This window comes from Taudactylus pleione, unplaced genomic scaffold (assembly GCF_031769625.1).
Source record: "Taudactylus pleione unplaced genomic scaffold, aTauple2 ptg001867l, whole genome shotgun sequence".
NCBI lineage: Eukaryota > Metazoa > Chordata > Amphibia > Anura > Myobatrachidae > Taudactylus > Taudactylus pleione.
In genome coordinates, this window is record NW_028286264.1 from 24,796 (window position 1) to 47,947 (window position 23,152).

Below are 23,152 nucleotides of genomic sequence, written 5' to 3' on the forward strand. Positions count from 1 at the left end.
TGAGTAATGTGATATGTGACACCTGTATATCTGTGTGCTCCTGAGTCTGTATATGGGAGACTGCGCTGAGTAATGTGATAGGTGACACCTGTATATCTGTGTGCTCCTGAGTCTGTATATAGGAGACTGCGCTGAGTAATGTGATAGGTGACACCTGTATATCTGTGTGCTCCTGAGTCTGTATATAGGAGACTGTGCTGAGTAATGTGATATGTGACACCTGTATATCTGTGTGCTCCTGAGTCTGTATATGGGAGACTGCGCTGAGTAATGTGATATGTGACACCTGTATATCTGTGTGCTCCTGAGTCTGTATATGGGAGACTGCGCTGAGTAATGTGATATGTGACACCTGTATATCTGTGTGCTCCTGAGTCTGTATATGGGAGACTGCGCTGAGTAATGTGATATGTGACACCTGTATATCTGTGTGCTCCTGAGTCTGTATATGGGAGACTGCGCTGAGTAATGTGATATGTGACACCTGTATATCTGTGTGCTCCTGAGTCTGTATATGGGAGACTGCGCTGAGTAATGTGATATGTGACACCTGTATATCTGTGTGCTCCTGAGTCTGTATATAGGAGACTGTGCTGAGTAATGTGATATGTGACACCTGTATATCTGTGTGCTCCTGAGTCTGTATATGGGAGACTGCGCTGAGTAATGTGATATGTGACACCTGTATATCTGTGTGCTCCTGAGTCTGTATATAGGAGACTGCGCTGAGTAATGTGATATGTGACACCTGTATATCTGTGTGCTCCTGAGTCTGTATATGGGAGACTGCGCTGAGTAATGTGATATGTGACACCTGTATATCTGTGTGCTCCTGAGTCTGTATATGGGAGACTGCGCTGAGTAATGTGATATGTGACACCTGTATATCTGTGTGCTCCTGAGTCTGTATATGGGAGACTGCGCTGAGTAATGTGATATGTGACACCTGTATATCTGTGTGCTCCTGAGTCTGTATATGGGAGACTGCGCTGAGTAATGTGATATGTGACACCTGTATATCTGTGTGCTCCTGAGTCTGTATATAGGAGACTGCGCTGAGTAATGTGATATGTGACACCTGTATATCTGTGTGCTCCTGAGTCTGTATATGGGAGACTGCGCTGAGTAATGTGATATGTGACACCTGTATATCTGTGTGCTCCTGAGCCTGTATATGGGAGACTGCGCTGAGTAATGTGATATGTGACACCTGTATATCTGTGTGATCCTGAGTCTGTATATGGGAGACTGCGCTGAGTAATGTGATATGTGACACCTGTATATCTGTGTGCTCCTGAGTCTGTATATTGGATAATGTGCTGAGTAATGTGATATGTGACACCTGTATATCTGTGTGCTCCTGAGTCTGTATATTGGATAATGTGCTGAGTAATGTGATATGTGACACCTGAGTCTGTATATGAAGCATAACATAACTTGGCATAAAAAAAAAGCTGCGGCCGCTAAATTGTAGCACTTTGTATACAGATTCAGGAACTCAGTCACACACAGATATACTAGTGTCACATATCACATTAATCAGTACAGTCTGTTGATGTGTAGTGGTCACATCACATTGTGACAGACACATTTAAAAAACATAAAAATAAAAAATAGACGCAAATAAAACGCCCGGCAGTAGCAGAGTCTCACGGGGCCTGTCGCGCAGAGAGGGGCTTTTTGGCGAGACTGCAGCAAAGCTGTATAAGGAGACATCTGTAGAAAAGTTCCCAGCGAACAGTGGGCCTGATTCAGAGGCGCTCGCTGTTTGTTTTTTAGTTTCAAGCCTCCAGGCCACTCGGCCTAGCTATGGTCGCAATTATCGCGACCATCTGGCTTGCGTCGAGACCCTGCGGGAGGGTCTTGGCTCCCGCAAGCCCGGGTGGACTTCCTGCTCTAATAGAGCAGGAAGTCCACTACTGACATCACGAGTGATGTCAGTAGGGCCGCCCAGAAACGGCAGGCGTTCCTAAGGGAACGCCTGCGTTTGTGCAGTCACCCCCTCTTCCCGCCTACAAAACGGGGCGAGCTGTCAATCAACATCGACAGCAACCCCGTCTTGTAGCGAGACCCGGAGCTGCAGTCGTTCGCTGAGGCTCGCATATGCGCACGCCGGTGGCGGAGCATGCGCAGTGGGGGAAAATCAACCCACTCGCGAGCACTATGCGTTAGCGAACGGGTCTGAATCAGGCCCAGTGTTTTACACAGACAAATAAGGTTCAATGTGGGATTTTGTATATTAGGGGTAGGCTACCCTTGGCACTAGTGGGACTTGTTAATGTTCAGAGGGCACCAGGGGGTCTCTGCTAGAAACTCTAATCTTCCGCTACAGAATGGAAAAGTGGTTCTATTGCTTAGCGTGAGCAAAGCCTTCACCAGATATAAAACCTAACTTATCTCAAGAAAAAGAAAAGATAAAGTGGGAAAAATATTTTAATATTTGCGCTTTGCCCTTTCTTGAGTTCTCATATATTTTATTACTTTATCACTTATTTTATGAACATTGTACATGTTCTTGAGTAGTATGCCTCTAGAGCATTAACAGGATACTCCGGAATTACTTAGAAATAATAAACATAAGATGTAATATAATAAGGTATAAAACAATTGCAGTACATCACATCAGGCTGTTCCTCTGTGTAGGTTTGAGGTTTTTACAACAGATTTCAACTTCATACTATAAAAGCCCTCACAAGGCATGTTTAGGACTTTAATATATTATCCATCCCCTGGTATATACCTGCACCAGCACTGTGCCACTAGGACTGTCTATATAATACCTCCTACATACAGTTTGGGAGCACTATTTGTATTAGAATGCACAGGTAAGACATGGATTCCTGTGTGCTTATACAGTACTTGTGGAAACCAGTGCAGTCTCCTAGGAGCAATGTAACCAGGGACTGGCGATCAGAATAACACTTACAGTACTTCATCTTATTCCTCCCGCATGGAATAATAAAGCACAATGTAAATACCACCGACTGCAGCGGTGGCTAATTATTAACAGAAGGAGCCCACATCCGGGGCATTCCGACACTTGGTTGAAGCTTGTTATTCTCACTGTCCTACTTGTGGGTGTTATTGATATTTTTATTGTGTATAATCAGATTGTTTACATTTAATATTTTATTTCTAAAGTAATGTACTGCACTCCATGGTGGTGAAAATATATATTTTTTTATTTATTTATTTATTTTTTATTTGTGTCCCTCTTATCTCCAAGTTAAGCACGCATTTACTACTTTTATCAATGTTTGTATACATTGGAATGGTGCTGTCACTCCGGGACCTGTTGGCTGGTAATAATGAACGTCCAGCACCCAGAGAGAACAGTGTCATTACATCCTGCACTATACACTGGGTATACTGCACAGCAACCTATAATCGTCTACCAGACATCTATACAGGTTGAGTCTCCCATATCCAAAATGCTTAATACCAAGGGGATTTGGGAATAATTACATACCATATTGAAATGTCATAGGAATAGGGCCCAAATCTAAACACAGAATGCATTTATGATTCATATACACCTTACACACACAGCCTGAAGGTAATTGTATACAATATTGTCAATAATAGATACATGAAATTCATTTATATATCATATACACCTTATACACACAGCCCATAGGTCATTTTATACTTTAGTTTAATAATTTTGTGCATTAAATAAACTTTGTGTTCATTGAACCATCAAAAATCAAAGGTTTCACTATCTCGCTCATGCTAAAAATATTAAATTTTTTGGAATATTCCGTTTTCGGAATATTTGGATATGGGAGACTCGACCTGTATATATTTCGGGACTGGAGATCAGACAGTCAGAATAGCTGTGTGTAAGGAGTAGAACACAAGAAGACAAATTATCAGGGACACAGCAGACCTGTGTATATGCAACAGATTCATTCATATTCTCACCAAAACATTGAAGCTTGCAGCCCAATATCGAGGTTGAGTCTCCCATATCCAAAATGCTTGGGACCAGGAGTTTTTTGGATATCAGAATATTCTGTATTTTGGAATAACTGCATACTGTTGTGAAATATCCTGGGATTGGGACTGGTGGATCAGATGTACACTAGGCACAGTAATGCTGTGATTACAGACAGCAGAGGATAGGAGATACATACATCATATAGTGTGTACCCAGCATAAGATGTGATAGTGACATATAACTGATAGATCAGATGTACACTAGGCACAGTAATGCTGTGATTACATACAGCAGAGGATAGGAGATACATACATCATATAGTGTGTACCCAGCATAAGATGTGACAGTGACATATAACTGATAGATCAGATGTACACTAGGCACAGTAATGCTGTGATTACAGACAGCAGAGGATAGGAGATACATACATCATATAGTGTGTACCCAGCATAAGATGTGATAGTGACATATAACTGATAGATCAGATGTACACTAGGCACAGTAATGCTGTGATTACATACAGCAGAGGATAGGAGATACATACATCATATAGTGTGTACCCAGCATAAGATGTGATAGTGACATATAACTGATAGATCAGATGTACACTAGGCACAGTAATGCTGTGATTACATACAGCAGAGGATAGGAGATACATACATCATATAGTGTGTACCCAGCATAAGATGTGATAGTGACATATAACTGATAGATCAGATGTACACTAGGCACAGTAATGCTGTGATTACAGACAGCAGAGGATAGGAGATACATACATCATATAGTGTGTACCCAGCATAAGATGTGATAGTGACATATAACTGATAGATCAGATGTACACTAGGCACAGTAATGCTGTGATTACATACAGCAGAGGATAGGAGATACATACATCATATAGTGTGTACCCAGCATAAGATGTGATAGTGACATATAACTGATGGATCAGATGTACACTAGGCACAGTAATGCTGTGATTACATACAGCAGAGGATAGGAGATACATACATCATATAGTGTGTACCCAGCATAAGATGTGATAGTGACATATAACTGATGGATCAGATGTACACTAGGCACAGTAATGCTGTGATTACATACAGCAGAGGATAGGAGATACATACATCATATAGTGTGTACCCAGCATAAGATGTGATAGTGACATATAACTGATAGATCAGATGTACACTAGGCACAGTAATGCTGTGATTACAGACAGCAGAGGATAGGAGATACATACATCATATAGTGTGTACCCAGCATAAGATGTGATAGTGACATATAACTGAGAGATCAGATGTACACTAGGCACAGTAATGCTGTGATTACATACAGCAGAGGATAGGAGATACATACATCATATAGTGTGTACCCAGCATAAGATGTGATAGTGACATATAACTGATAGATCAGATGTACACTAGGCACAGTAATGCTGTGATTACATACAGCAGAGGATAGGAGATACATACATCATATAGTGTGTACCCAGCATAAGATGTGATAGTGACATATAACTGATGGATCAGATGTACACTAGGCACAGTAATGCTGTGATTACAGACAGCAGAGGATAGGAGATACATACATCATATAGTGTGTACCCAGCATAAGATGTGATAGTGACATATAACTGAGAGATCAGATGTACACTAGGCACAGTAATGCTGTGATTACATACAGCAGAGGATAGGAGATACATACATCATATAGTGTGTACCCAGCATAAGATGTGATAGTGACATATAACTGATAGATCAGATGTACACTAGGCACAGTAATGCTGTGATTACAGACAGCAGAGGATAGGAGATACATACATCATATAGTGTGTACCCAGCATAAGATGTGACAGTGACATATAACTGATAGATCAGATGTACACTAGGCACAGTAATGCTGTGATTACAGACAGCAGAGGATAGGAGATACATACATCATATAGTGTGTACCCAGCATAAGATGTGATAGTGACATATAACTGATAGATCAGATGTACACTAGGCACAGTAATGCTGTGATTACATACAGCAGAGGATAGGAGATACATACATCATATAGTGTGTACCCAGCATAAGATGTGATAGTGACATATAACTGATAGATCAGATGTACACTAGGCACAGTAATGCTGTGATTACAGACAGCAGAGGATAGGAGATACATACATCATATAGTGTGTACCCAGCATAAGATGTGATAGTGACATATAACTGATAGATCAGATGTACACTAGGCACAGTAATGCTGTGATTACATACAGCAGAGGATAGGAGATACATACATCATATAGTGTGTACCCAGCATAAGATGTGACAGTGACATATAACTGATGGATCAGATGTACACTAGGCACAGTAATGCTGTGATTACAGACAGCAGAGGATAGGAGATACATACATCATATAGTGTGTACCCAGCATAAGATGTGACAGTGACATATAACTGATAGATCAGATGTACACTAGGCACAGTAATGCTGTGATTACAGACAGCAGAGGATAGGAGATACATACATCATATAGTGTGTACCCAGCATAAGATGTGATAGTGACATATAACTGATAGATCAGATGTACACTAGGCACAGTAATGCTGTGATTACATACAGCAGAGGATAGGAGATACATACATCATATAGTGTGTACCCAGCATAAGATGTGATAGTGATATATAACTGATAGATCAGATGTACACTAGGCACAGTAATGCTGTGATTACATACAGCAGAGGATAGGAGATACATACATCATATAGTGTGTACCCAGCATAAGATGTGATAGTGACATAATATGAGATATGGTAAGAACTTACCCTTGTTATCTCTATTTCTACGAAGTCCATAGGGTTCCACAGGATACCTTGGGGTATAGGTGTGACGTCAGTCGCAGGGCACCAAAGAGTTAAGCTTTCAGCCTCCCAGGATGCACTAGGTCCCCCTCCTATACCCCGCCCCCGGGCCAAGGCACCTCAGTTAGTTACCAAGCCATAGGCCGGAGGAGGAGAAGGAAGAGAGAGAACAAAGATCTGGACACATACAAGAATCACATTCTCACCAGAGGGAGACGGAAAACCGGTGACCAGAGCAAAGCCCATCTGCAGCACAGGTGCGACAGGGCGGGAGTCCTGTGGAACCCTATGGACTTCGTAGAAATAGAGATAACAAGGGTAAGTTCTTACCATATCTCATATTTTCTACTTCAGGGTCCATAGGGTATCCACAGGATACCTTGGGGATGTCCCAAAGCAGTATCCTTTAAGGGTGGGGACGCTCCTGTGCAGAAAGGAGAATCCGCCGCCCGAAGGAAGCATCCTGAGAGGCGAAGGTGTCAAACCTGTAATACCTCACGAAGGTATGGACAGAAGACCACGTAGCAGCCTTGCAGATCTGAACTGCCGAGGCACCACGTCGAGCTGCCCACGAAGGACCCACAGACCTAGTGGAATGAGCCTTCAGAGAAGGAGGGACCGGTAGGCCTTCATGAAGATAAGCTTCAGAAATAGCCATACGGATCCAGGCTGCCAAAGTTTGCTTTGAAGCAGGCCAACCCTTTTTACAGAAGCCATAGAGGACAACAAAGCGTCCGACTTCCTAAACAAAGAAGTGCGGTCAACATAAGTCCTTAAGGCCCGCACAACATCCAAAGAGGCCTCACCCACGGAAAGACCCGGTGATTTAAAGGCCGGAACAACTATTTCCTCGTTAACATGAAACTGGGAAACAACTTTGGGAAGAAACTCGGGCCGAGTGCGGAGCACTGCCCTGTTCCCATGAAAAACCAAGAAAGGGGGTCTACAAGAAAGAGCCCCTAACTCAGAAACTCGTCTGGCTGAAGCAACGGCCAGAAGGAAAACAGTCTTAGCTGTTAGCCATTTAATATCCACTGAGCCCAGTGGTTCAAACGGCGGTCCTTGGAGAGCCCTCAGGACCACAGCCAAATCCCAAGGCGCCACAGGTGGAACAAAGGGCGGCTGAATACGGAGAACACCTTGCATAAAGGTGCGCACATCTGGGATTGTAGCAATCCTACGGTGAAACCAGACAGATAGGGCCGAAACCTGTACCTTCAAAGAAGCAAGGCGAAGCCCATGATCTAGTCCCACTTGCAGGAAGGCGAGAATCCGAGACAGACGAAACTCCCGCGGTGCATAACCTCTCGGTCGACACCACTGGAAGAACGTATGCCACACGCGATGGTATATCCTCGCGGAAGACGGTTTCCGAGCTCGTAACATGGTACGCACCACAGAGCTGGAAAACCCCCAGGACCTCAGCATGGCCGTCTCAACAGCCACGCCGCCAAAGACAGCCGAGTCAGGTCCGGGTGAAGACAAGGACCCTGAGACAGAAGGTCCGGTCGTAGCGGCAACAGCAGAGGACTGTCCACGGACAGACCCTGAAGGTCTGAGAACCAGTGCCGTCTGGGCCACGCGGGAGCTATCAACAGGAGCGTCCCTCCTTCCTGTTTGAATTTCCGGATTACCCGTGGAAGAAGGGAGACCGGAGGGAACAGGTATGCGAACCTGAACGTCCACCGGACGGACAGAGCATCCACCAGAGACGCCCCTTCGTCTCTTGTGCGAGACCCGTACACCGGCAACTTGTTGTTGTGCCGGGACGCCATGAGGTCGATTTCTGGAAGACCCCACCTGTCCACCAGTAGTTGAAAAACGTCCGGGTGCAGGGACCATTCCCCTGGATGAACGTCCTGGCGACTTAGAAAGTCTGCCTCCCAATTTAGCACTCCCGGGATGAAGACCGCTGATATGGCCGGAAGATTGCGCTCCGCCCAAACCAGGATCCGAGAGACCTCTACGAGAGCCGCCCGACTGCGAGTTCCTCCTTGCCTGTTTATGTAGGCCACGGTGGTAGCATTGTCCGACTGGACCTGCACCGGGTGACCCTGGAGAAACCGCTGTGCCTGCAGGAGAGCATTGAAGACCGCACGGAGTTCCAAGATATTTATTGGAAGCTCCGCTTCTGTCGGCGTCCATCTGCCCTGGAACAAGTGTGGACCCGAAACTGCTCCCCAGCCCCGAAGACTGGCGTCCGTTGTCAACAGGACCCAATTTGGAACCCAGAACGGACGTCCCTTGTTGAGGTGGGTCGTCTTTAACCACCACGCAAGGGACAGGCGAACCTCCGGGGTGAGCACAATCGTCTGGAACTTCAGAGACTGAGGCAGCCCGTTCCACTTGGACAGGATCAGGTGCTGCAGAGGTCTGGAGTGAAACTGGGCGTATTCCACCATGTCGAACACCGACACCATGGAGCCCAGTAACCTCATCGCAGAGTGTAAGGACACCCGGCGGCTGTGCAGACAACTGCGCACCCTTGACTGTAAAGCAGAGATCTTGTCCTCCGTCACGAAGATCCTTTGCTGTCCCGAGTCCAATAAGGCTCCAAGATGCAGAATCCTCCGAGACGGGATTAGAGTGGACTTCTGCCAGTTGATTAGCCAGCCGTGCCGTTGCAGCAGTGCAATGGTCAGGTCCAAGTGGTGTAACAGGAGCTCTGGAGATCCTGCCACCAATAACAGGTCGTCCAAGTACGGCAACATGCGGACTCCTTGCAGCCGCAGAGAAGCCGCCATGACCACCATAGCGTCCTGTATGTCCAATGACACCATGTAGTCCCCAGGTTCCAGCGCCAGAATGATGGACCGTAGGGTCTCCATCCGAAACTTCGGGACCTGCAAAGACTTGTTGAGTGCTTTGAGGTTGAGAATCGGACGATATGACCCATTGGGTTTCTGTACCAAAAATAGATTTGAATAGAAACCCTGGCCCCTCTGGGAGAATGGAACAGGCACTATAACTCCAGCCTGGAGCATAGTGTGCAATACCTTCCGCAGCTCCGTAGCCTTGTTCCGGTCTGATGGTAGACCCGTGGTGAAGAATCGAGCCGGGGGTCTGTGCCGGAAGGAGAGGGCGTACCCGTGAGAGACCACCTCCAGAACCCAAGTGTCTGTCGTAGTGAACGACCAACACCGGGAGAACTGCAGCAGGCGGCCTCCCACCCTGGGATCCCCCAAGGGGAGACCCGGACCGTCAGGCCGCAGGCTTGTCATCTGGCTTGGGGGCCGGACGTCTGGTACTCCATGCCTGTTTCCGGGGCTTGACCGATTTCTTAGGGCCAGCCTGTCGAGGAAACGACTGTGGTTTGGGTCTGCCCTGGGCCCTAGATGACCGAAAGGACGATGGTCCAGAACCAGAAGGAGCAGCGGCCGACGGGAGACAAGCAGATTTGGCTGCCGCCAGCGTGGCCACAATCTTATCCAGATCCGGACCGAAGAGAACTTCTCCGGTAAACGGCAACGCTTCCAGACCTTTCTTGGATCTGCGTCCGCCTTCCAGGATCGCAGCCACAAGGTGCGACGAGCAGCTACCGCTGCTGAAGAAATTCTAGACACCAGAGTACTAATGTCTAGAGCCGCCTCGTTGATGTAGGTGGCCGAATCACGGAGATTGCCAATCAACTCCGCCTGTTCGGCCGGACAGTCGGATTCAAAAGAAGCCTCTAATGAATCCGCCCAGCGCTCCATCGCTCTGGCAACCCAGCAAATGGCCATAGCCGGCCGTGCTGCCCCCCCTGCAAGGGAATAAGCGGACTTCAGGCAGATTTCTACCTTGCGGTCCGTAGCATCCTTAAGGGAGGACATGGATGGCATCGGCAATGTGGCACTACGGACAAGACGGGTCACGTGAGAATCCACCTGTGGAGGGGATTCACACTTAGCAAAATAATTATCCGCGAACGGATAAGCCACCGCCAGGCGTCTCTGCGGCTGGTATCTTTTGCCAGGTTGTTTCCACGCCTCCTCTAAATGGTCCACCAACTGACCCGAAAGAGGAAAGACTGTGGCATCGCCCTTCACATCTTTGAAAAAGGCATACTTAGATTTAGCCGCTGGGGGAACTTCGTCCTCAATCACCAAGGCTGTGCGGACCGCCCGAATAAGTCCAGGAATATATACTTTGGACTTAGCATCAGCGTCCTTAGTATGGAGAGGTTCCTGATCGTAAGGATCCAGAATCTCCCCATCATCAGACGTCCCTTCGTCATCCTCATAAGGAGCGGACAGAGACGCCACCGGCCTTTTATGAGGCCGCATCACAGACTCCCCTTGCAACACATCCGACAAGTGCTGTACAGAACTCGTCAGGGAGTTAACCCACGCTGGCTCCTGAGAACCCGGGAGCGGGGAAATAGGGAGACTGTGGGGTACCACCAATTGTCGTGGGAACCCCTGCATGGGTGACGACACCACAGACTGCTGGGACAAACCCATCGGAGTAAACGCGGGCTGCGGAGCTAACTGGCCCACTAAAGCTGTTAACGCCTGAGCGAAACAAGCCCAGGGCGGCTCCTGTACCGGTGCTGTAACCGTAATAGGCCGCGCCATGGACAAACACTGCCGGCAAAGGCCCTCCGCGCTACCCTCCCCCTCCGCTAACGGTACTTTGCACGTGGTACACTGTAGCCGGAGGGGAAAATCACTTTCAGACATGATGGCACCACGTATGTGACCTCTCTCACCAATTAAGTATTAAATAGGCGAGAGACCACCCTGCAGCACCGCACCGCAAGGGCTTTAGCAGAAAGAACAGGGACAGTAATAAAGCTGACAGTTTAGAGAAGAATAGTTACAGGCAGCGCTAGCACAGTCACATACAATGCAAAGAAAATCAATTCCTGCACTAACAGCGCTGATCACTCAACTACACAGACACAGGGCCTGGTAGGACACAGCGCTGCATACACAGACCTGAGCCACAGCGGAGGAGAGGTATGCGGGGGGACCCAGACCACGATGCTTCCTTCCAGACTTCCAGCAGCGTTCACCATGCGTTGCAGAGAAGATGGCCGCCGAGGAGCAGAGAGAAGCTGGCCTGGGGGAGGAGCGCTGACACAGGACCAGTCAGCACAGTGCAGAGAGGGCTGTGTGCAGCGGGGGAGGCGCCGGCTGTGAGACAGGGAAGGCGCGCTCCCCTGGCATGCATTTAACCCCTGGGACGCTGCAGCGCTACTGCTCTGCTGCGGTCCGCTGTCCCAGGGGGTAGTGGAAGCGCAGGTTGGTCGCCTGGCTCCACGCTGCAGCCAGTCCCCAGGGAGCCCCCTGCCTGGGGACTTAGGACCATGTGATCAGCGGGGACCCACCGCGGGACCCCGCTGCTTACCTCTGTCCCCCTTGAATCCGGCCATGGTCCGGAGCATCTGGGGTCACCGCTAGCTGTGACCCCAGACGCCCACCAGCATCCCCGGATCAGTACCGGCGTTCTGGTACCGGCGGGGTGTAGGGAAGACAGCATGGACGTCAGGACTGACTGTCCATGCTGTTCATCCAGATGTGCAGCCACAGCTGCATGAAGAAAAAGCTTCAGGGGCTCTTCTAGCCCCCACTCCAACAGGTGCACCCGACTCCGGCCGGGCACCAAACTAAACTGAGGTGCCTTGGCCCGGGGGCGGGGTATAGGAGGGGGACCTAGTGCATCCTGGGAGGCTGAAAGCTTAACTCTTTGGTGCCCTGCGACTGACGTCACACCTATACCCCAAGGTATCCTGTGGATACCCTATGGACCCTGAAGTAGAAATAACTGATAGATCAGATGTACACTAGGCACAGTAATGCTGTGATTACATACAGCAGAGGATAGGAGATACATACATCATATAGTGTGTACCCAGCATAAGATGTGATAGTGACATATAACTGATAGATCAGATGTACACTAGGCACAGTAATGCTGTGATTACATACAGCAGAGGATAGGAGATACATACATCATATAGTGTGTACCCAGCATAAGATGTGATAGTGACATATAACTGATAGATCAGATGTACACTAGGCACAGTAATGCTGTGATTACAGACAGCAGAGGATAGGAGATACATACATCATATAGTGTGTACCCAGCATAAGATGTGATAGTGACATATAACTGATAGATCAGATGTACACTAGGCACAGTAATGCTGTGATTACAGACAGCAGAGGATAGGAGATACATACATCATATAGTGTGTACCCAGCATAAGATGTGATAGTGACATATAACTGATGGATCAGATGTACACTAGGCACAGTAATGCTGTGATTACATACAGCAGAGGATAGGAGATACATACATCATATAGTGTGTACCCAGCATAAGATGTGATAGTGACATATAACTGATAGATCAGATGTACACTAGGCACAGTAATGCTGTGATTACAGACAGCAGAGGATAGGAGATACATACATCATATAGTGTGTACCCAGCATAAGATGTGATAGTGACATATAACTGATAGATCAGATGTACACTAGGCACAGTAATGCTGTGATTACAGACAGCAGACGATAGGAGATACATACATCATATAGTGTGTACCCAGCATAAGATGTGACAGTGACATATAACTGATGGATCAGATGTACACTAGGCACAGGGACTATGGATTAGCTGGGTAGGGTAGTGGCACTGTATTACGCTACGTTCATATTCTGCAGAATGTCCTCTATTAAAGGTGCGCCCAGCAGACCGGATGAAGTTCATAACTAAACACTTATAGGCTCCCAATACATAACTGCAGCCCTGCGGATAGTACCAGACCTGGCAGCTATGGGACATACAGAAGACCAGACCTAGCAAGACCCTCAGAACTGCCTTGAGTGGAGAGAACCATAGTTATATCATGGTGATGCCATGGGGGACCCTAAGCACTGTACAGTGGCGTACAGATCACTAAACACAGTATCTCATAGTATAAAATGTAACAAAACTCAACATGCTCATTAAAAGCAGACGTGGTTATTATTGCACAGTATTACAAAGGACACGCACGTCATGACAGTGAAAGGGCTGAATGTAACCTGACAACGTATAACACATCGTGATCCATTCGACTCCAGTACTCACCAGTTGCTCTCTTGGAACCCTTTTGTCATTAGCCAGCGATGGACCACTCTGGAAAAGAGGAAATAAAGCACATAAGTGAGGTCAGCGTAGATGGCGCCCGGGGTGTGCGTGTTAGGAAGCAGCAGTTTGCTACGTAAGTGACCTAGGAGGAGTCATTTGTAAGCCAGGGACAAGGGACCTGGTGATGGAAGGGAACTGTTAGAGTATATGAAGGGACGCTACCGGTCTATTACACACACACAAAAAAAGGACATATTTTGTAAACAATTAAATTATTTCCATATTCACTTTCTGTATCCCACAAATTAGGTCATAGATGAAGCAACATTAATCATAAATATAATGTTGGAATCTACATTATTAAGTAGAGAGAATAATCTGTAAACTGAACATAATTCTAAAGAAGAAAATGTTGATAAAGGATACAATTTAATGTCTCAATTTCCCACAATGCAAATGGAAGTTCCACAATTTATCACTAGGTGGTGTTACTATTAGTATATGGTGATTACCACATGTTCACATCAGTGTCTGAAGCTGAATACTGAAGGCAAACATCAGTATAACTAACTAGTAACTTTAGTTACAAAACATGAATAAAGTTTCCTTCAGCTCTGTAATATGTATAATTTTTAGATACTATAAAAGGTATATGAGGATCTAGACATCTAACCAATACCTCAATGTCCACTGATTGCCTTTAAATAAAACAGCTTATCTTATAAATGGTAACCAACGTTACACATTTTCTCTGTAACCAACGTTACGGTCTTCTGTCACTATTGTTACATGTATATTTAAGTAAATATCATAGGCTATATCAATGTTATTATCTCCTACTTTGTCCTTTTTTATAACCTACTAGGAGTAAAACACATTGGGAAGAATTTACGAAGCTTTCCGGCACATATTTAAAACGACACTCGCAGTCAGTGTAAAGCCCCTGCGTCAAAGTTCTGCCCAGTGTACATCAACGGGGAGGTCCGATCGGGACCTCATCCCCCTAGTATGTCTTCTGGGATTCAAAATAAAATACATTTTAATACTGAGGGCTTTTTAATCATTCATGGCATGTAATACTAACTTTTAAACAAAAGTGTGAGAAACATTATTTCTCTGATTTACTAAGTATAATTGAGTTTATTGTTATTATACTATACAGAGAACAATGTTTCCTGTATTATATTCTGTGTAATATTAGTTACATGTGTGTAACGTTAGTTATAAGAACATCTATTTTATAAATATGAAACACAATTGAAACTCAAGAATTTCATTAATAAATATACCCACAGATCATATTTAGTGCTGTAATAAAGAAAAAAAAAAAATGCCATTTACATCAACTTTATAGAGAAGCACAAAATTAAATTGTAACATAGGCTATTACTTTTAATCACTCATTACATGTAACGTTAATTACAGCAAGCTGGACCACATTGTTTCATTAAATGCCAACCTCAGTTTTATAGCAAGAAAGTAAATCCATCTATTTGGAAGCTATGCAAAATTATTCACGTAACGGACAGCAGTTATGTAACGTTAGTTACTTTGAAATGTCCCTGCCTTATCCAGGAGAGGCTTTATTACAGAGTAATCTTACACTGGGGTCAGACTGGGAAACACAGATGTAAATGATCCTCTCGGAATTGGTATGTAATACAGACAGCGGCAGCCCGACGGGTTGAAATCCCAACAGGTGAAGGTAAGTACCCTACCCCTCCCCTCCTCCCCTTCCTAACCCTCCCCTTAGGGGTGCCTGACCCTAACCTCCCCACGTAGTGTCTAACCGTAAACACCCCCCGTTAGTGCCTAAACCTAACCCCCCCTCCCCGCACTCTATAACTAACCCTCCCAGGGGGTGCCTAACCCTAACCCCCCCTTCCCCTGCCCTAACCCTCCCGAGGGGTGCCTAACCCTAAATCCCCCCGGAGGTCCCTAACCCACCCCCCTCCCCCCCCCGCTAGACGCTAAGATACCCGGCATACCTTCGTTCGGTATGCCGGGTGTCGGGATTCCATATTGGGGCTAATGATAGGTGTCGGTATTTCAACGCCTATCTTTAGTCCCATGTCGGGATGTAAGTGTCGGGATATTGGCGGGCAGGATAGCGCTCGCCGGTATCCTGACTGCATCCCATCCTCTCGGTAGCAGTACCAGTGATGCAGCATTACTGTATGTATAGAGTATATACAGGGCGATTTAATCTTCCCAGAAAATGATGAATGAGTGAGCTGTGACCCAAATGCCCTGATAATTACCCTTTCAACTATATCATCACCATTATATTACCTTTAAGTCTTGTGAATAGTATTCTGCATAAAACTGCCTCAGAGTATATTTATTATATTTAACCTTGCAACCCAATGCCATAAAATAAGGCAGAAAAGTATATTAAAGAGAGAGTAAACAAACTGTGAAGATAATAAATATTTCAGTCTATCAGCCTACTAGGAACCAGTGACATCACTGAGAGTGCAGCCTATCCATTCACTAGGAGCCAGTGACATCACTGAGAGTGCAGCCTATCCATTCACTAGGAGCCAGTGATATCATTGAGAGTGCAGCCTATTCAGTCACTAGTAACCAGTGACATCACTGAGAATGCAGCCTATCCAGTCACTAGTAACCAGTGACATCACTGAGAGTGCAGCCTATCCATTCACTAGTAACCAGTGACATCACTGAGAGTGCAGCCTATCCATTCACTAGGAACCAGTGACATCACTGAGAGCGCAGCTACACATTCACTAGGAACCAGTGACAACACTGAGAGCGCAGCTACACATTCACAAGGAACTAGTGACATCACTGAGAATGCATCCTACCCAGTGACATCACTTAGAATGCAGATAAGTAAAGGGTCTTGAGGGTAATCAGCACATTTTAAAAATGATTCACACTGCAGAATTTTGGATACACTAAACTGAGAAAGATGGGAGGTAGGGTGCCTGCTTGTGGTAAGTTACAGAAGTCCACAGAGGAAGAGAGCGATCTACAAATTTTCATCTCTTTGCATGGAGTAAATTGTGGAGGCAGAAGCTGTAAGAGGACGGTCGACAGGGAACCACTGTGATTAGTATCTACCATGTCTATAAAGTGGTCCGCAAAGGCTTGTGCTAAATGCAAGACAGAGATGGAGGCAGAGGACTGGAGAGTCATACAGATTAAGAAGAGCTGTTGTGGGTTGTACTGGTTAATTATCAACATAAAAAATTATGATTGGCCAGGACAATCCGAAAGCAGGTGTAGAGTCCTACTGATGGAATATACATAGCGTTCCCGCTAGGCTGAAACAGCCTGCGGGTTCTGTCCTCCACCCACGGACCGCAGTGTCCCGCGGGTGGGAAACCGGCAGAGAAGCGGTCACCACCATTGAATGAACGCCGGGTGCATGTGCCCGGCATCCATTCACAGTGACTGCAGCGCTTGGGGGCTGCCCAGCATGTCCGCGTCATTAAGACACCAGCCCTATTCATTGGCCATGCCCCGTTTTTGGGCGCGCGCAGATGTGCCCTAGCTCTAGGTCCGGCGTCCTGCCTGCCGCCGGGCCTAGAGTAAACACTATATAAACCTGTATGTCTTAGCAGGTTCTAGAGATAAAGCACATCTAAAATAGAAGATAATAAAAACTTGAGATAGTGAATGTCAACTAACAGAACTCTGACAAAGATGTAGGAGGTGGACGTTATCACTCTATATTGTATAACTATAGTTCTTTCATTGTGTTGGTGCTTACCATAAGATAAAGTACTTATGGAGCACAAGCTTGGCCTTCTAGTCATACATTTTACTGCTAGTCACCTACAATCACCCATGTGCAGGAGTCTCCTAGTCATCCATCTCATCTATAGTCACTTATGTGCAGGCGCCTCCTAGTTATACATCTCATCTATGGTCACTTATGTGCAGGAGCCTACTAGTCATCTCATTTATAGTCACTTATGTTCAGGAGCCTCCAAGTCATCCATCTCCTCTATAGTCACTTATGTGCAGGAGCCTCCTAGTTATACATATCATCTATAGTCACTTATGTGCAGTAGCCTCCTAGTTATACATATCATCTATAGTCATTTATGTGCAGGAGCCTCCTAGTTATACATATCATCTATAGTCACTTATGTGCAGTAGCCTCCTAGTTATACATCTCATCTATAGTCACTTATGTGCAGGAGCCTGCTAGTCATCTCCTCTATAGTCACTTATGTGCAGGAGCCTCCTAGTTATACATATCATCTATAGTCACTTATGTGCAGTAGCCTCCTAGTTATACATATCATCTATAGTCATTTATGTGCAGGAGCCTACTAGTCATCTCCTCTATAGTCACTTATGTGCAGGAGACTCCTAGTTATACATATCATCTATAGTCACTTATGTGCAGGAGCCTCCTAGTTATACATATCATTTATAGTCACTTACGTGCAGGAGCCTACTAGTCATCCATGTTATCTATAGTCATTTATGTGCAGTAGCCTCCTAGTTATACATCTCATCTATAGTCACTTATGTGCAGGAGCCTGCTAGTCACCCATGTTATCTATAGTCACTTATGTGCAGGAGCCTACTAGTCATCCATCTCCTCTATAGTCACTTATGTGCAGTAGCCTCCTAGTTATACATCTCATCTATAGTCACTTATGTGCAGGAGACTCCTAGTTATACATATCATCTATAGTCACTTATGTGCAGGAGCCTCCTAGTTATACATATCATTTATAGTCACTTACGTGCAGGAGCCTACTAGTCATCCATGTTATCTATAGTCATTTATGTGCAGGAGCCTACTAGTCATCCATCTCCTCTATAGTCACTTATGTGCAGTAGCCTCCTAGTTATACATCTCATTTATAGTCACTTATGTGCAGGAGCCTGCTAGTCACCCATGTTATCTATAGTCACTTATGTGCAGGAGCCTACTAGTCATCCATCTCCTCTATAGTCACTTATGTGCAGTAGCCTCCTAGTTATACATCTCATCTATAGTCACTTATGTGCAGGAGCCTGCTAGTCACCCATGTTATCTATAGTCATTTATGTGCAGGAGCCTACTAGTCATTCATCTCCTCTATAGTCACTTATGTGCAGTAGCCTCCTAGTTATACATATCATCTATAGTCACTTATGTGCAGGAGCCTCCTAGTTACACATATCATCTAAAGTCACTTATGTGCAGGAGCCTCCTAGTTATACATATTATTTATAGTCACTTATGTGCAGGAGCCTACTAGTCATCCATGTTATCTATAGTCATTTATGTGCAGGAGCCTACTAGTCATCCATCTCCTCTATAGTCACTTATGTGCAGTAGCCTCCTAGTTATACATCTCATCTATAGTCACTTATGTGCAGGAGCCTACTAGTCATCTCATCTATAGTCACTTATGTGCAGGAGCCTCCTAATTATACGTATCATCTATAGTTACTTATGTGCAGGAGCCTCCTAGTTATACATATCATTTATAGTCACTTATGTGCAGGAGCCTACAAGTCATCTCATCTATAGTCACTTATGTGCAGGAGCCTCCTAGTTATACGTATCATCTATAGTTACTTATGTGCAGGAGCCTCCTAGTTATACATATCATTTATAGTCACTTATGTGCAGGAGCCTACTAGTCATCCATGTTATCTATAGTCATTTATGTGCAGGAGCCTACTAGTCATCCATCTCCTCTATAGTCATTTATGTGCAGTAGCCTCCTAGTTATACATCTCATCTATAGTCACTTATGTGCAGTAGCCGCCTAGTTATACATCTCATCTATAGTCACTTATGTGCAGGAGCCTACTAGTCACCCATGTTATCTATAGTCACTTATGTGCAGGAGCCTACTAGTCATCTTATCTATGGTCACTTATGTGCAGGAGCCTACTAGTCACCCATGTTATCTATAGTCACTTATGTGCAGGAGCCTACTAGTCATCTTATCTATGGTCACTTATGTGCAGGAGCCTCCTAGTCATCCATCTCCTCTATAGTCACTTATGTGCAGGAGCCTCCTAGTTATACATATCATCTATAGTCACTTATGTGCAGGAGCCTCCTAGTTATACATCTAATCTATAGTCATGTACAGTCAGGTCCATAAATATTGGGACATTGACAGAATTTTCATACTTTGGCCTCTATTCACCACCACAATGGCTTTGAAATGAAACAAACAAGAAGTACTTTAACTGCAGACTTTCAGATGTAATTTGAGGGTAATTACATCCAAATCAGGTGAACGGTGTAGGAATTACAACGGTTTCTATATGTGCCTCCCACTTTTTAAAGGGGTCAATAACATGGTACAGTTACTCAGTGACATCTGCACCCCCAGCCAATAACATGGTACAGTTACTCAGTGACATCTGCACCCCTGAAGGGGGTAACAAGTATGGCTGCCAGACAAACACACAGACCTCTCAGTTGGAATTGCTTTCCATAGCTTCCATTCCTGCTGTGACCACACACCAGTGTTGTGTACTGTGCAGGAAGCTCCTTGTTACATGTAGATAGGGGAGGAGGAACGCAAAGATTTTACAGTGCATGAGCATACAGAGCTCAGATGGACATTTCAAAGCCTCTCTGCTTACTTTGTCATGTGACAGGTGATTATAGTTGCACTGGCAGTTACATAACATTGTACAGAATTCTAAATCATAGTGGTCTCAAGAAACAAACAAAGGATACATGTTTATTGCCAATATTCTCCTTACAGCCTGCCACAGCGATTTATTTAAAAAAATAATAATAATAATTTTTCATGGGATTGTTGCTCTGAGTATTTTCACATTTTTACCAGAATAATAAACATCTAGTGGGATTTGGTAGAGGAAATGTAGCTCATTTTGGATGGCAAAAAAGGCCCTAGCCCCCCAGTGATGTCAATTCTTCAGAGCCAAACAGGTTCAAACACTGAGCCGGGATTCCAAAACATCAGCAGGAGTGGTCTGCGCTTTTCTACAGCAAGCATTTATCCATTACATCCCTACTCACTAGTGAAGCTTTAAATCCATACTTTAAGATTCAGGCAAAAACTGGATCCTGCATCCCTGTAACTGCACACGTAACTGAGCATGTCAGAGGGCAAAGATCATACATGGCACAACAGGAGGGGTGTGGAGTCAAAGTACAAATGCACACGGCTGAAGAGTTCAAAAATCAAAAGTGAAGAAGCAGGGGAAGGGGCACAGAAACATTGTGTAAAGGTTCAAGTAGACCACAAGCACACAAATAAAGTAATTTTAATAAGGAGGGGGCACAGGGAGACTCAACACTGAGGAGGCACAGTGAGGCACTGTATAGGGGGCAGTATAGTGAGTAAGGGGCACAGTGAGACACTGTATATAGAGGGTACAGGGTGACACTGTATAGGGGCAGTATAGGGAGGAGAGGGTACAGGGAGACACTGTATAGGGGGCAGTATAGTGAGGAGAGGGTACAGGGAGACAATATACAGGGGGCAGTATAGTGAGGAGAGGGTACAGGGAGGCACTGTATAGGGAGCAGTATAGTGAGGAGGGGTACAGGGAGACACTGTATAGGGGTCAGTATAGTGAGAGTGTACGGGGAGACACTGTATAGGGGGCAGTATGGTGAGGGGGTACAGGGAGACACTGTATAGGGGGCAGTATAGTGAGGAGGGCTACAGGGAGACACTGTATAGGGGGCAGTATAGTGAGGAGGGGTACAGGGAGACACTGTATAGGGAGCAGTATAGTGAGGAGGGGGTACAGGGTGACACTGTATAGGGGGCAGTATAGTGAGGAGAGGGTACAGTGAGACACTGTATAGGGGTCAGTATAGTGAGGAGGGGGCACACGGTGACACTGTATAGGGGGAAGTATAGTGAGGAGAGGGTACAGGGAGTCACTGTATAGGGGGCAGTATAGTGAGGAGAGGGTACAGGGTGACACTGTATAGGGAGCAGTATAGTGAGGAGAGGGTACAGGAAGACACTGTATAGGGGGCAGTATAGTGAGGAGGGGTACAGGGAGACACTGTATAGGGAGCAGTATAGTGAGGAGGGGTACAGGGAGACACTGTATAGGGAGTTGGATAGTGGGGAGGGGTACAGGGAGACACTGTATAGGGGGCAGTATAGTGAGGAGGGGTACAGGGAGACACTGTATAGGGAGTTGGATAGTGGAGAGGGGTACAGGTTGACACTGTATAGGGGGCAGTATAGTGAGGAAGGGGCACAGGGTGACACTGTATATGGTTAATATAGTGAGGAGGGGGTACAGGGAGACACTGTATAGGGAGCAGTATAGTGAGGAAGGGGCACAGTGAGACACTGTAGAGGGGCAGTATAGTGAGGAGGGGGTACAGGGAAACACTGAATAGGGGGCAGTATAGTGAGGAGAGGGTACAGGGTGACACTGTATAAGGGGCAGTATAGTGAGGAAGGGGCACAGTGAGACACTGTATAGGGGGCAATATAGTGAGGAAAGGGTACAGGGAGCCACTGTATAGGGGGCAGTATGGCGAGGAAGGGGCACAGTGAGACACTGTAGAGGGGCAGTATAGTGAGGAGGGGGCACAGGGTGACACTGTATAGGGGGCAGTATAGTGAGGAGAGGGTACAGAGAGACACTGTATAGGGGGCAGTATGGTGAGGGGGTACAGGGAGTCACTGTATAGGGGGCAGTATAGTGAGGAGAGGGTACAGGGTGACACTGTATAGGGGGCAGTATGGTGAGGAGGGGTACAGGGAGACACTGTATAGGGGTCAGTATAGTGAGGAGGACTACAGAGAGACACTGTATAGGGGGCAGTATGGTGAGGGGGTACAGGGAGTCACTGTATAGGGGGCAGTATAGTGAGGAGAGGGTACAGGGTGACACTGTATAGGGGGCAGTATGGTGAGGAGGGGTACAGGGTGACACTGTATAGGGGTCAGTATAGTGAGGAGGACTACAGAGAGACACTGTATAGGGGGCAGTATGGTGAGGAAGGGGCACAGTGAGACACTGTAGAGGGGCAGTTTAGTGAGGAGGGGGCACAGGATGACACTGTATAGGGGGCAGTCTAGTGAGGAGAGGGTACAGGGAGACACTGTATAGGGGGCAGTATGGTGAGGGGGTACAGGGAGACACTGTATAGGGGTCAGTATAGTGAGGAGAGGGTACAGGGAGACACTGTATAGGGGTCAGTATAGTGAGGAGGGGTACAGGGAGACACTGTATAGGGGTCAGTATAGTGAGGAGAGGGTACAGGGAGACACTGTATAGGGGTCAGTATAGTGAGGAGGGCTACAGGGAGACACTGTATAGGGGGCAGTATAGTGAGGAGAGGGTAGAGGGAGACACTGT

At 46.0% G+C, this 23,152-nt stretch overlaps 1 long non-coding RNA gene across 1 annotated transcript in view; it reads right to left on the reverse strand.

Moving 5' to 3' along the window:
- LOC148436245 (uncharacterized) overlaps positions 1-23,152 on the reverse strand; it is a 32,270-nt gene that overhangs the window by 8,523 nt on the left and 595 nt on the right. The window contains exon 2 of the long non-coding RNA XR_015876486.1: positions 13,850-13,897. This is a non-coding gene — a long non-coding RNA (uncharacterized LOC148436245). The remainder of the gene's footprint in view (positions 1-13,849; positions 13,898-23,152) is intronic.